The following is a 14588-nucleotide window of genomic DNA, read 5'->3' as shown; positions in this document are numbered from 1 at the left end:
TTAAAACAAAATGAGACATTTGGTAGTATTTATTAAGAGCTGCAGAATTGCCATATGTCATGGCACTTGCCTGTAATCTCAGCGACTTGGGAGGCTGAGGTAGGAGGCACCCAAGTTCAAAGTCAGCCTCAGCAACTTAGTGAGACCCTAAGCAACTTAGTGAGATCCTGTCTCCAAAGAAAAACTGAAAAAGGGGCTCAGTGTTTAAGCATCCCTGGTACCAAAAAAAAAAAAAAAAAAAAAAATCAGCAAAAGTTTTAGGAAATACCANAAAAAAAAAAAAAAAAAAAAAAAGGAAGGAAGGAAGGAAGGAAAGAAAGAAAGAAAGGAAGGAAGGAAGGAAGGAAGAGCTCCAAATTATTCAACTGTACTGAATCAGTATATTCTGTTATGGGAATCTGACCTACTAAATCGAGTATTGTGAATTAAGATATTGTTGCTAGCAGAAAAGTTTTCATTATCTAAAATAATAGTAATTGGGTAAATATGCTAGAATGTTGGGAAACATGCTAGAATATTATGCAGCTATTAAAAATTTCTGGAATAGTTTTTAATAATATGAGAAAATGTTTATGATACTTGTAGTAAGTTGAATGGTGGCTCCAGAAAAGGTATGTCTATGTCCTTATTCCCAAATCTGTGAAGGTGACCTTATTTAGACAAAAGGTCTTTTCAGGTACAATTAAATTAAAAATCTTGAGATGGGATCTTCTTGGCCTACCAGCTTGGGCCCTAAATCCAATGCCAAGAGACAGAAGAGGGACTGAAGATGTGGTTTAATGGTAGAAGTCTTGCCTGTCATGTAGCAGACCCTGGGTTCAGTCCTTAGCACCATATACACACTCACATATGAAGGGAGAGAGAGAGAGAGAGAGAGAGAGAGAGAGAGAGAGAGAATATACAGGTGCACAGCAAAGCAAATGTGAAGAGGGAGGCAGAGATGACAGTGATGTGGCTACAAGCTAAAGCCATTGACAAATCATTAGAAACTGGAAGAGCCAAAGAAGAGATCTCTTATGCACCTATCTGCAGAGACAGCAAAGTGGCCCTCCCACACCTTGAGTTCAAACTTGTAGCCTCCAGAACATTGATAAAATAAATTTCTGTTGTTTTAAGCTACAAAGTTCATGGTAATTTGTTCTAACAAGTCAATATGTTAAGTGAATAAACAAAATCTTGAAAGGTATTTCCATTATAATCTAAACTATGTGAAAAGATGTATGAAAAAAGAGAAACTCATCAACATGTTGCTAATGCTAGTAAGTGATGAGATCATAGCAGCCTTGTTATGTTCATGCTTATAATTTTTATATCTTCCAAATGTTCTAGAATGAGTATTATTATTATTGGTACTGAGAATTTAACCCAGGGTCCCTAACCACTTATCCACAATATCAGCCTTTTATTATTATTATTATTTATTTTGAGACAGGTTCTCACTAAATTACTTAGGGCCTCATGAAGTTGCTGAGGCTAGCCTTGAACTTGCCATTCTCCTGCCTCAGCCTCCTGAGTCACTGGGATTACAGACATGTGCCACTGTGCCCAGCGAGTATTATTTTTGTGTTAAAAGTATATATTCCTTTTTGATTGTGGAAAATCATTTGTACTGATGATGCTAATTGCTGTGTAATTTATGATGGAAAAATTGGAAGCCATCTAATCTAATATTTGATAATGTTTAAATAGATACTTGTTCTTTTGATGGAATTAAGATGCCATATGAATATTCTCCAGTAATAAAGGAAAGTCTTAGAGTAAGCAGGCAACAACAGAGTTTAAAGGGTAATATTTGGTCACTAAAACCAGGTTGACTACATTTAAAAAATCTGCTTCTAGTGATTGTGTATCTTGATAATCTCTTGTTTCTCAGGTTTATCATCTGAAGAATAATAAAATGGACTTAAAGATTATTTGCGAATCAGGAAAAGGAAAGATAGTAGAATGAAACAGACATTATTACTGGATGTATGTACATGACTACATGACCAATATGATCCTGCAACACGTACACACAAAAAAATGAGAAATTATATCCCATCTATGCATGATACATCAAAGTGTTTAAAAGTATTCTACTGTCATGTATAACTAATTAAAACAAATAAAAAATTAAAAAAAAAAAGATTAGTTGCAAATCAAATGAATAACATCATAATTCTTAATATTCTATGGAGAGTTATTTTTTCACCTTTTACCATTTCTGAAATTGGGCTGTACAAGTGACTGTTGGTGCCATACAAATGCAGAACTGCTGCCACATATGCATGAACTTGACCATTGCTGTTTGTGTGGTTTTCACATTGACTAAATTGTGTACATTTTGGCACTACACAATTTTAATAGAATTGCCCTTTTAAAATGCCTTAAAATTCCATTATGATTCCGCATGGATACATAAGTTATGAAAGGACAAAGACACAGAAGTAGGGTAGGGGGTGCTTAAATTTTATATGTGACAAAGCAAACATTTGTTCTTGGAAAAAAAAAAAGACTACACTTCCACATATTCATGCAAAGCAGCCTCAAAGAGGAAGCTGTGTTACATTTTGTGGCTGAGATATGAACCTATCATACACCAGCCAATGCCAAGAGAAACTGTAAAATTCCTTGGAATAGTGAAACATCAAAGTAATGAGATACTGGTATGACCAATTCATGTTTTATGTAGAACCATCATTAAGGTGTCAGACACCAATGTATACAAAATTTCTTATTGACTTTATTGGTGCTGGGGGTTGAATCCAGGGCACTGTTCATACTGGGCTGAGGGCCACTGAGTTACATCACCAGCCCACCCATTAACTTTAGATAGAAGTCATTTGACTTTCAGAAACATGTGGTTCAATGTGTTGTTTGTGTGATGTTGCACTTAGTGTTTTTTTTTTTAAAGTTCTTTCTTAGTGATATATATGTTATTGTTAAATCTTAAAAATCAATAACAACCTAGTTTCAATGAAATATAACTTAAATGAATTTCTAATCACTATTCTTGGCACATAATAAGCACTTTCTAAATGTTACTTATGTATAATCTAAAATAAAAGGTCATAAAGTGTATATATATCACTGTGAAAAAAATCAACAAAAATTTAAAGGTAATATATAATGGAATTTTTCTTATGTTTTCATGTCATTATAGAAACCTGCCACTTTTTTTTTTTTTTTTTTTTTTTTGGTACTGAGGATGGGACCCAGGGGTGCTCTACCACTGAGCCACATCCCAGCCCTTTTTTATATTTTATTTAGAGACAGGGTCTTGCTGAGTTGCTAAGTGCCTCACTAAGTAGCTGAGGCTGGATTTGAACTCACAATCCTCCTGTCTCAGCCTCCTGAGCTGCTGGCATTACAGTCATGTGCCACCTGTGGCCTGTCACTTTTTCATAATTATTATTATTATTTTTTTTTTGCCAGGTGCAGTAGTACATACCTGTAATCCCAGTGGCTTAGGAGCCTGAGACAGGAGAATCACAAGTTCAAGGCCTACCTCAGCAACTTAGTGAGGGCCTAAGGAACTTAGTGAGACCCTGCCTCCAAATAAAAAGTAAAAGGTGCTGGGAATGTGTTTCAGTGGTAAAGTGCCCCTATATTCAATTCCCGGTTTAAAAAACAAAAACAAAACACACTTAATTGAAAAAAATATATTTCATGAGCCTGGCAAAAATAATTAACCAACAGTTTAAGGAATATATAAATGAAATGTAAATCTCTCTCTCAGACCACATTAGCCATTTGTCCATTAACTAGTTGCTATTCACAGAGCACTATAGGTCTGTGGGGAATAAGAAAATAATACAAGTTGCAGTCATCTGTATGCCCTAAAGGATTTACAGTCACTTTGAGAGAATAAATAAATGCACATCAAACATTTAAATAACAATAACAGAAGCAATTACTAATTTCATTTTCTTATTTAATCTTCTTGAATTTTTCTCTGTATAAATAAACATATATATGTATGTATAATTATACACACTTTATTTTTAAAACATAGAAATACAATTCATTCTCTATTTTCATTTTTTACTCTTATGCTATCAACTTGAATATTGTTCCCTAGCCCATATAAATTTTAATTCTTCTTGACATCCACATAGCATTAGTATCTATCAGGAGCTGGTGCAAGTAACAGAAACCACTTAGGTACTTCAGATAGAAAGGGATTTAAGCAGGAAATTAGGTACTTACAAAATTGGTGGACAGGAAGATAGAAATCTGCTCCTGGATGTTGATTTCAAGGGCGCACCACTATGATCTAGAGTCAGCAAACTGCTGCTGCTTCCACAGCTTGAGCCCTACAACTACCCCAGTTTTCCTGAAGCTGGTGACCAGACCCTGTCTGCTGCATCTGGGCAACTGCTTCTAGGTTATGAGGAAGCTGATAATTAGATCTAGGAATGCTGAGCCAGGCTGCAAACACTAATGAGCTGGCAGCTCATTATGAGGAAGGAGGCCTCCATTTATTTCCAATTTTCAAATCGCACATGTTTCTCATTGGTGAATGTAAGTCCAGAACCCTAGCTGCAAGAGAGCTTCTTCTTGTGACACTAACTTAAAAAGGGGTGGAAATGAATGCTGGCAATTCACTGTGAACAAGGCAATGTTCCACAGCATTAATGCATCATAAATTATTTAACTGATCCTAATGTGGGGGGGGAGAGTGTATGATATGTAGGCCTATGATAGAATTTTGTTACCACTGATAGTGGGTCAGTCTAAATATGTCTGAGCATCTGTGAGAAAACAGTAAGTTCTAAGAAGTAAACCTGGTAATGTTATGAATTCATGGTAGACCTCTTAAGTGACAAAATGCAAACCCATCCCACACTGGCTGAAACACAAAATAGCATGAGTAATTCAATTATGTTACCAAGGATAAATTTTAAAAATGTTTAAATGTTTAATCATGTAACATTTTAATCATACTGAAGAGTGTCCCGTGCCCCTATTTGCTTTTCTATCTCTGTGATATATAAAAATACCTTTATTCCTCTATCTTAAACTAGATATCTGAACTAAAGCCAGGTTTATAGTTTCTCACCAAATCTCCACCCCACTGTGGTTGCTTTGTTTACCTTGCAGGACAAAAAGGTGTGGCCAATGGTTTAGAGCAAAGTTAACTGGGTCACCAGGGACAGAGCCTATGAGCTCAGCAGTGCAGCATTCCTACCATCCACCCGCACCACCTAGAAGCAGGGCTGACAATGATTAGCATTCTTGGAGTGTTTGCCAGAGACATGACTTTGTTGGGTGCAGTCATTTAGTTTTCAGGATGACTCTTTGAGGAATAGATACCATAACCCCAGGTCAAATGGGAGAACTAATCCTCAGAGAGGGAAGCAACATGTCCAAGGTCACAGGGTTTATTTTTGCAGGATCTTAGACTTAAATCTCAATCATCTATCTTCAGAGGCTGCTTTTGTCACCCTCCTAGAGTGTGAATGTATTTTATCGTTCATTACTAAGCAGGAATTCATGAAATACAAATCCGTCTGAAATAAGAGAATGTTATATTTGGTGTAGTTGAACAAGATGGAACCCCAACCTCAGGAAACGTGTCCTAAAACCACACACACCCCTCATGCCAATGTGTTCTCATTGTGATAACAAGCATGAAAGTGACTGTAGAATAAACCTACTACAGGAAAAGCAATGCATAGTGCATATATATATTTTTTAGTCAGCCAGCTAGCCATTTGTTCATTAACTAGTTGCTACTCACAGAGCACTATAGGTCTGTGGGGAATAAGAAAATAATACAAGTTGCAGTCATCTGTATGCCCTAAAGGATTTACAGTCACTTTGAGAGAATAAATAAATGCACATCAAACATTTAAATAACAATTAGAGTACAAGACGGCACAGTATCTTCGTAATGTCCTTGTAAAATGTTAAAACTTTACTTTTTAAATATAATTTGTTCCTAATCATACTCACAATCCACAGTTGTAGCATTATTAACCTTCAATTGTGGGTCGTATGACAAGAAAAAAATCCATAGAGATCTGACACTGAACCTATTGAGATTTTAGAACAACTAGGGTGAATTTAGCAATCTATCATGATATACAGGTTCAATCAACTCCATGAAAATCACATATTCTTTTAATCCTATTTCTAATTTCTACCAAAAACAATGATTTTGTCAAAATATACTAGTTAAAGTTCCCATAAAAATGATATTTTTACAAAAAGGCAGCCATGCCTCTCAAGATTGAACCTGAAGACTGTTAACTAATTTTTCCTTCTATTCCCTACCTAGCAGTTCGGGCATGCAGGGGTGGGGTGCAGCTAGGGTAGATGTGACCCAGTCTTGGCCAGTAGGATGTTCCTGTGTGATGTGAGGTTCGGGAGATGACCTTATGGTAGCCAGTGTCTAGGAACAGGATCCTACTGGGTGGAAGTGAATGTCCAGAGGCAGCGGCTTCATAAGCAGAGGGCGTGTGGTGGGATTTACACTGCAGTGTGGCCCTGTTGGTTCTTGTCTGTTTTTTGAGCTGTCCCCTCAGCTCTGTGGGCTACCCAATAATCTAACAATAATTTTGTTTTGTATGTTTTTAGCCTAAATTAGCCTGACTAAGTGGCTGATGAACACCAAGAATCCAAAGGACCAGGAGGTTTGGGGACTTTGGGGTAGATGCCTGAGGGTATTGAGCTTGGTGGCATCTGGCTGTGGCTGAGAGAACCGCAGTGAGTCTCCACAGTGTTCCTGCACTGCCTTGGCAGGTCCTTGAGATCACCTGCCTCATGGCAAAGTGGTCTGCCCAGATATTAAGCTCTAAAGTCTGAGCTGTATTAAAGCATGCCCCTCGCTTGCTATGAGATCATTAGGCCTTAGTTACTCACTGACAAGCTACAGTGATGAGGACAGAGCATAAAAAAGAGCCCCTCCTGCATTAAAATTCTGTTAGTGTCCTTGATCATCCCACACCTCCAAGTTTCCGATGTTTTAATTAATTTTTTTGTTTGTTAAATACCCATGGGTTGCATGTTTTTGTCATAAGCAATGAATTTTTGATGTAATCGGCTTTACTGATCCCCAAATGTTTAATTCCATTCAAAGTTCTGAAGAAAAAATAATTTTCATATTGCTGTGTAATATCATTGTCTTAAATACTTGCATTTTATATTAAAATTAATTTAAAAATAAATAATATCAAATATTAGTTAATAAGTTCTTTGGTGTGTGTCTGTGTGTATGTGTCTTCATATATGTACTTAGGGTAATGATGTCCACCTCCTTCCACCGTCTTTTCTACCCCCATGCCCTCTCCCCTCCCCTCCTTTCCCTTTGCTCTACTTAGAGTTCCTCTAATCCTCCCATGCTCCCCACCCCAAAACCCCATTATGAATCAGCATCCTTATATCAGAGAATACATTTGGCAATTGGTTTTGGGGGGATTGGTTAACTTCACTTAGCATTATATTCTCCAACTCCATCCATTTACCTGCAAATGCCATGATTTTATTCTCTTTTAATGCTGAATAGTATTCCATTGTGTATATATACTACATTTTCCTTATCCATTCATCAACTGATGGGCATCTAGGTAGGTTACACAGTTCTTAAATGCCATACAAAGATTTTTTTTCTAGTGCACCATTTCCTAAAACAGTATATTTTGAGTGTGTATAAAAATTTATGGCTAGGAACAGTAACACAGGCCTATAATACAGTGGCTCGGGAGGCTGAGGCAGGAGGATTGCAAGTTCAAAGCCAGCCTCAGCAACTTAGTGAGGCCCTAAGAAACTAAGTGAGATCCTGTCTCTAAATAAAATACAAAATAGGGCTGGGGATGTGGCTCAGTGGCCAAGTGCCCTTAAGTTCAATTCCTGGTATCCTCCTCCCTCCCCCCAAAAAACTTATGAAGATTTTATTAGTTGAGGTTTTTCAAAGAAACAGAATAGAATGTGTATGTATGTCTATATGTGTGTGTGTGTGTGTGTGTGTGTGTGAGAGAGAGAGAGAGAGAGAGAGAGAGAGAGAGAGAGAGAAAGAGAGAATGAGAGGGATCGAGAAAGATTTTAACATTGTTAAGTGCAAAGTCTGCACAACAGGCACAGTAGGCAGGTAGACTGGAGACCCAGGGTTTTGGTTGGAGTCCACAGGCAATCTGTTGGCAGAATTCCTTCACATTCAGGAGGAGGTCAGACTTCTTTCAATTAAGACCTTCAACTCACTGGATAAAGCCCATTTACCTTATGAAGCATAATTTGCTTTGCTCAAAGTCTGCTGATTTAAATGCTAATATCTAAAATATCCCTGCACAAACACATCTAGAACATTCACTCACATATCTGGTTACTATAGCCTAGCCAAGTCGACACATAAAATTAACCATCACAAAGGTCTTGCATATGATACAGTTAGTAAATTCTATCTACTATCACTGAGAGAAAGGAAAGCCCACTTAGCGTGACTGGGGAATGTATCATGGAAATGGTATGGCTAATACCATTCCTAGGGATGGGGGAAGAGGTCAAGAATTTCTGTTTTCTTTCTCAATACTGAGATAGTAAGTGGCAGGGATGTAGGAGGTATATTGCTGCCGTGGAAGGTTCTTCCAGGTCTTCTTTGCCATATCATTCTCAGTAGCCACTTGTGCTTCCTGTGAATCCATCTAAAAACTAATTATTTGAGAAGAATTTAGACTTAAACATCTTGTAGAACAAAACAGGAAGCTTACTTGATATGGTGGCACACTCTTCTAATCCCAGTGACTTCAGAGGTCAAGGCAGGAAGATTGCAAGTTCAGAGCCAGCCTCAGCAATTTAGTGAAACTCTCTGGGAGACACTGTCTCAAAAATAAAAAATAAGAGGGATGAAGCTCAGTCTAAAGCACTTCTGGTTTCAATCCCCAGTATAAAAACAAAATAGGAAGTTATTAAACTAAGTAACCACAGCTAACATTTATTAAGTAGTTACTATATGCATTAAGTACAGGGCTAAGGGTATTATCTAATTTAATAGACATAAGACACAATAACTTTAATTAGATGATGTTAATTAGCTCCACTTTACAGACACAGAAGACTGAAACTCAGAGAATTTAAGTCATTTGCCCAAGTCACCTAGCTAATTAGAATGGAAGCCATAATTTAAATTCAGGCTTTCTTGATATAAAAGCTCACTATTTCAACCACCAAATTTGATATAGAAAAAAGATTGGGGGGAAGCACTCAGAAGATAAGAAATTACTAATGCTTTAAACTTATCTTAGTTTAGATTTCCCTCAAACAAACTTGAAACAAAGTTTTGGATATATTTAAAGATTATCCGGAAGTAAATCCAGGAAGCACAGTGAGGGTGTGGGGAAGTAGGCAAAGAAGAAAAACTGATAAAGGGGATATTAGTGAATTCTCCACTGTGTGGGCTCAGTCCTCTAGGAATTCTCCAAGAAACCATGCAGAACATGCCTCAGAACTGACCCACCAAGGAGCAAGGGAACAGGCATACTTATCCACCAATTCTCATCTCTGATTGGCTGGCACTTCTGATGTGCAGCACATCTGGGCTGAGACGCAGACACCAGTACTTTGGGAGGGTTTTCCTTGTTGTGTTTGGGAAATGTCCACTGAAGTTACAAATGGCTTTTAGGTTGGGGCCATGAGATATGGGTGGGAAATTGACAGAGTCTGCCACAGGTTGTGAATTCATTTAAAACAATTAATAGCCAGAAACTTTCTTTATTGTGGTAGAACAGTTTATTTCATAGATGAATAGATTTCTGCTTCAGTGAAATTGTATCATAAAATAAATTAGCTTTTACTATTTAAATTTACAATTTAAGGAATGCTTATAATAATAATAATGAAAAGAAACTGAAATGATATCCATTTCTAATAACATACTAAAATTGATTATATATTCACATATTAAACAATATTTGCAGTATCAGCCAGACCTAGGTTTCCCTGGAGAATCACTAACCCATGTCAAATAAATAATCACTGCTGTTCTTAATTCTGGAAAAACAGGAACTGTGTGTATACCCATGATTGGATCATCCCTGCAAATCTGAAAGCCTGCAGTTCTTCTGGAGGAGATTTTCCTGTTCTCTTGAAGTGTTTCCCAATGACTTCTTAAAGTGAATCTCATGTGCACCCTTGTGACCTAATTTTTTTTTTTTAAAGCACATCTGACCATCCCAAACATACTTTACAAATTTGGTAAAAATCTGTTCAGATTTTTTCATGATGTAGCAGTAAATAAACAGAGACTCCATTTTATTTACAGAGATTCCATTTTATTTATATAAGTAATAAACTGGATTTCAGATCTGAAATAAAGTAAGGTAGAAAAGTAGCCAAACCATATTTCCTCAAATGATAGAGCTTCTGGCTTTTTAAAATTGTACACTTGCTTTCTTATCATGCATCTATAAGTTTTAATTGATTCCAAATCCTGGTTACTGATAAATATTTTCCACATGCTTATTGTACACAGGAAGAGGAGGTCCAGCCTCCTTACTTTTAATTTTGGAATGTTATGTGATGACTTTAGCAGTAATTCTACAGAGGATTAAGGATTATCAGTTGAAAAGTAAAGCATTTGTTATGGAGCAAATGAGAAACTTATTACAGAACTCTTAGAACCATCTTCCAGAAATATGGAGAGAGTCAGTGAAGAGGATCTTCAAGGAAAATGGAAAGGTGGAGAGATGCCAGTTCAGACAGCTTTAACCTGAGGGTGTGCTCCTGGAGACACTCAATTAAAATCCTATCCTGGACTAAAAAACCCTTCAGCCTCGAGTTTATTTCCTACAAATACCTCAGCCACTAAGTTTATTTAGTAGAGGCTGCAGTTATTGCCTCATAAAAAGAAAGCACCCACAATTTATCTCCTTAAGGGAAAGATTGGTATTCAATCCAGACATGGATCTTAAAGGACTTAAAGCCCAAGTTTGAAAAGTTGGAAACTACACTCGCAGACAGGAAGTATATATATTCATTCTAAAGAAAAAATTTAACCTTACAATAAAAACAGGCAAAAGAACCATTATGTACACCTATAATGCACCAATAAAAAATATGGGAAAAAAGGGCAAAAGATCAAAATGTGATTTACAATATAACTTGTATATAACAGATAGTTGTCACTGTAGTATTTTCCTTAAATCTAGAAGAGTACCCCTAAGGATAATTAGACTGAATAATAAATTAAGAAAGAATAATAAAAGACCTTATCCTTTTTCCATCATAATCAAAGTCAAAGAAAGTCACAGTTCTTGTTTAACATTCAGTATATGAACCCACCTAGGGGGCTGATCCTTCGGGAAATTGCAGAATTTTTTTTTCTTACTGCATGTTCATTAAGCAAAAAACTTTATCTAAAACTGCCAGACTTTGTACCTTGTGAATATGAAGTTATTATCAAGAAATTCTCTGCTTGCCCTCTTTGTCTGCATGTGTTTCTTGGGTTTTAGCTGCGTGATTATTTCAATAATCAGTTTACATGAGGACATTGGAAATGCAGAATATATCTTGCCCATCCTTTGCAACTAATATCATCAGCCTCATTATTAGAATTATTATATAGGATTTTTTTTTTGTACTGGGGATTGAGCACACATTTTCATGCAGGGTAAGCACAGACTCTACCACTGAGCTGCATCTGCATCCCCCTATAGGATTATTTTTACATTAATATATACTTATAGAGAAAGCTAAATATTTGAGATAAAAAAAATCTTCACTAGAAAGAATAAGACATAATGATTCCCCAGCTTGGTATAAAAAATGTAAATCCTACTTAGGGGGTTGTAAAAACAGTGTCTATCTTATTTATTCTTACAGCTAGAAAAACAAAACACAACTGCTATGGGATGGGTAGGAATGAAGGAATGCATTTTCTTTTGTTTTTGTTTTTGTTCTTTTTTCCCCTGAGTACTGAGGATTGAATCCAGAAGCATTTTACTATTGAGCTATACCCTGGTCCTTTTTCTTTTTTACTTGGAGACAGGATCTCATTATGTTGCTGAGGCTGGACTTGAACTTTCCATCCTCCTGTCTCAGCCTCCCATTTCAGGAATTACAAGCATGTGCCATTATGCCAGGCAAGCAGCATTTCTTATCACATCATGTGTATATTGATGGAGAAATAAGCCCAGTATATAGACCTTAAGCATATTATATTTTCATTGTATTGCATTTCATAAACACAAGTACAAATAATTTTCATATAATGTCAGTTATGAGTGCTTATTTATAGATAAAAAGTTATTGTATTCTGCCCTCTATTATCTTTTCTCATTTTCTATTTTTAGTATAACACATATGTTTCTATTTTTAACCCAGTCATTCTCTTATTCCATCTTTGGCAGAGTCCTTCTCTTTCCTGAGGACTTCAGTACGTTCACTAAGGTCTGTATGTTTACTCTTTTTAATGAAGCCAGTAGTTGTTGGAAGAAGTTTTCTCTATCTGCTGCTGCCTTATAACCCATGAAAACTTTTATAGTTGAAGGTGCTTAGTTTACAAATTAAATATATAAAATAATTTCTAAAATGTCCTGACTGTCTGGTTATCCTTTTTCAAGATCAAAATGTATCAGTTCTGTGGACCTCAGTTTCCTCATCTGGAAAACAAAGGGTTTAGAAACACAGTTTCTAAGGTTTCCATGCTAACAGTCAAAGATCAGAATGCCTAGTCTTGAATCCCAGTTAGTTTTTACTCTCTTGGGAAGTTTATAATTTCAATTAATCAGATAATAATGATACCTGACTAATAGAGCACTATAAAAATGAAATAATTTAATGCAAGTGATGTGCATTGGAAAGTGCTTACCACTAGAGTATCCTTCAAAAAATATTAGCTCCCATTGTTTTCTATTATCATCATTTTACAAGTAGTTATTCATTTACCCTTTCAATTATTTATTTAACAAATATTTCCCAGGCATGGTGGTACAGACCTGTAACTCCAGCTACCCCAGAGGCAGGAGGTTCAAGGCTAACCTCAGCAACTTAATGAGACCCTGTCTCAAAATAAAAAATTAAAAAGGGCTGGGCTGGTGGGGGCAGTGGGAGAGGGGGGTAGTTCAGTGGTAAAGCACCCCTGGGTTCAATCCCTAATACTAAACAAACAACCAACCCTGAATATTTGTTCAACATTCATTCTGTATAGCTACTATATTGGGGATTTTTTTTTTTAAGTAGAGGGTGGGGAGCATTATTCCTAACCTCAAGGATCTTCAGAGTTTCATGGAAAAGAAAAATAAGTTAACAAATAATTACAAGTCATTGTAGTAAGTGCTTTAATAGCAGAGAGAAGCTTGGGCATGGGTGGGATAGGTGGAGGGAAGGCTTACAGTGGATGAGGTCATGTCTAAGTTGAAGCCTAAAGCTCAGCTAGAACTTAACTCTGGCTAAAAGTTAGCCAGGCTACAAGGGGCAGTGGAAATGGTAGGGATTGGGCATGGAAGAGTGAGGAGGTTCACGCAGAGGGGCTATCACAGGCAAAGATGCAGTTGTATGACAAAGCTGTCAGTTCAGGGAGGAAGATACATGTGGTGACTGGCTGATAAGGCAGTGTGATAGACAGGAGTCTGCTGGCGCTTAAAAGTGGTGCGGAGGAAGGGAATCCTAGGAAGAAAACTGAGAACAAGTAATCAGAGGAGGAGAAGGAAGTCAAGGTTGAACAAGAGCAGGTAGCGGTGGGGTGTTCAATTATATAGGATGCAACAAGGGACTTAAGTGTTACTTTTGCTCCTCTCTTTCCATCCTTCCTTTGGGTTAATTGAGATTTGTTTGTTATGTTTAGATTTCAGTTTCCACTTTATCTCCACTATTGACTTACTAGTGATACTTTGTTTTCTTGTTTTTTTAGCAGCTGTTCTTAAGCAGGTGTGGCAATTTTTTCTGTAAAGGCCATATAATAAATATGTTAGTAGGACACAGAATTATGAAAACAAATGGGCTTGGCTGTATGCCAATAAGACTTTTATTTACAGAACAGACCACATTTGGCTCATGGGCTGTAGTCTTCCAATTCCTGCTTTAGGGTTTACAAAATACTTCTTTATCATAGTTTATCTTTAAATAATACTATACCACTTCAAAGTGCATTTTAAAACCTATGCTATGGTACATTCCCTTTTCCCTCCTCTTCTACTTTATGCTGTTGTACCTCTTGTACTTTATGTTGTTATAACTTTTACTTCTACCTATGTAATAAACTTCATAATACTTTGTTATTAAGATAATGATCTCTTCTTAAAAAGCTTTTAAATGAAAAAAATATCATTTGCTATTTATGCACCTATTACCATTTCCAGTGTTCTTCATTTCTCTGTTTAGATCTGAGTTTCTATCTGGTATAATTTACTTCTGCCTCCCTTGGGATTGGGATGGCTGGAGCTGCCAGGAGCTGGTGAGGTTCCACTCTTTTTTTCACATGTCCCCTTCAAGTGACTAACAGTATAGTCATATCAGGGTAGTTAGGATTTTTACTTAGTGGCTAGATTTCCCCAGATCAAGGGCTCCAAGAGTAATTGCTTTCAGACACCCAGGAAGAAGCTTCAAGTTTTCTTCCTTCCTTCCTTCCTTCCTTCCTTCCTTCCTTCCTTCCTTCCTTCCTTCCTTCCTTCCTT

General features: G+C 36.7%; 1 protein-coding gene across 11 annotated transcripts in view; it reads right to left on the bottom strand.

Annotated features, from left to right (window-relative positions):
* Positions 1-4354, bottom strand: part of Fer (FER tyrosine kinase) — a 459302-nt gene extending 454948 nt beyond the window's left edge. For 3 of the 11 annotated variants that reach the window (XR_007350573.1, XM_048811568.1, XM_015484209.2), the window contains exon 1: positions 4189-4346. The gene's annotated coding sequence lies outside the window, so the exon portion shown is untranslated. Of the gene's footprint in view, positions 1-4188 lie in introns of all 11 variants that reach the window. The other 8 variants (XM_048811559.1, XM_048811563.1, XM_048811562.1 and 5 more) reach the window with 5 other exon arrangements.
* Positions 4355-14588: the final 10234 nt, after the last annotated feature.

This window comes from Marmota marmota, unplaced genomic scaffold, assembly GCF_001458135.2.
Source record: "Marmota marmota marmota unplaced genomic scaffold, marMar, whole genome shotgun sequence".
NCBI classification, from domain to species: Eukaryota; Metazoa; Chordata; class Mammalia; order Rodentia; family Sciuridae; genus Marmota; species Marmota marmota.
This window is presented reverse-complemented; position numbering and strand designations above follow the sequence as displayed.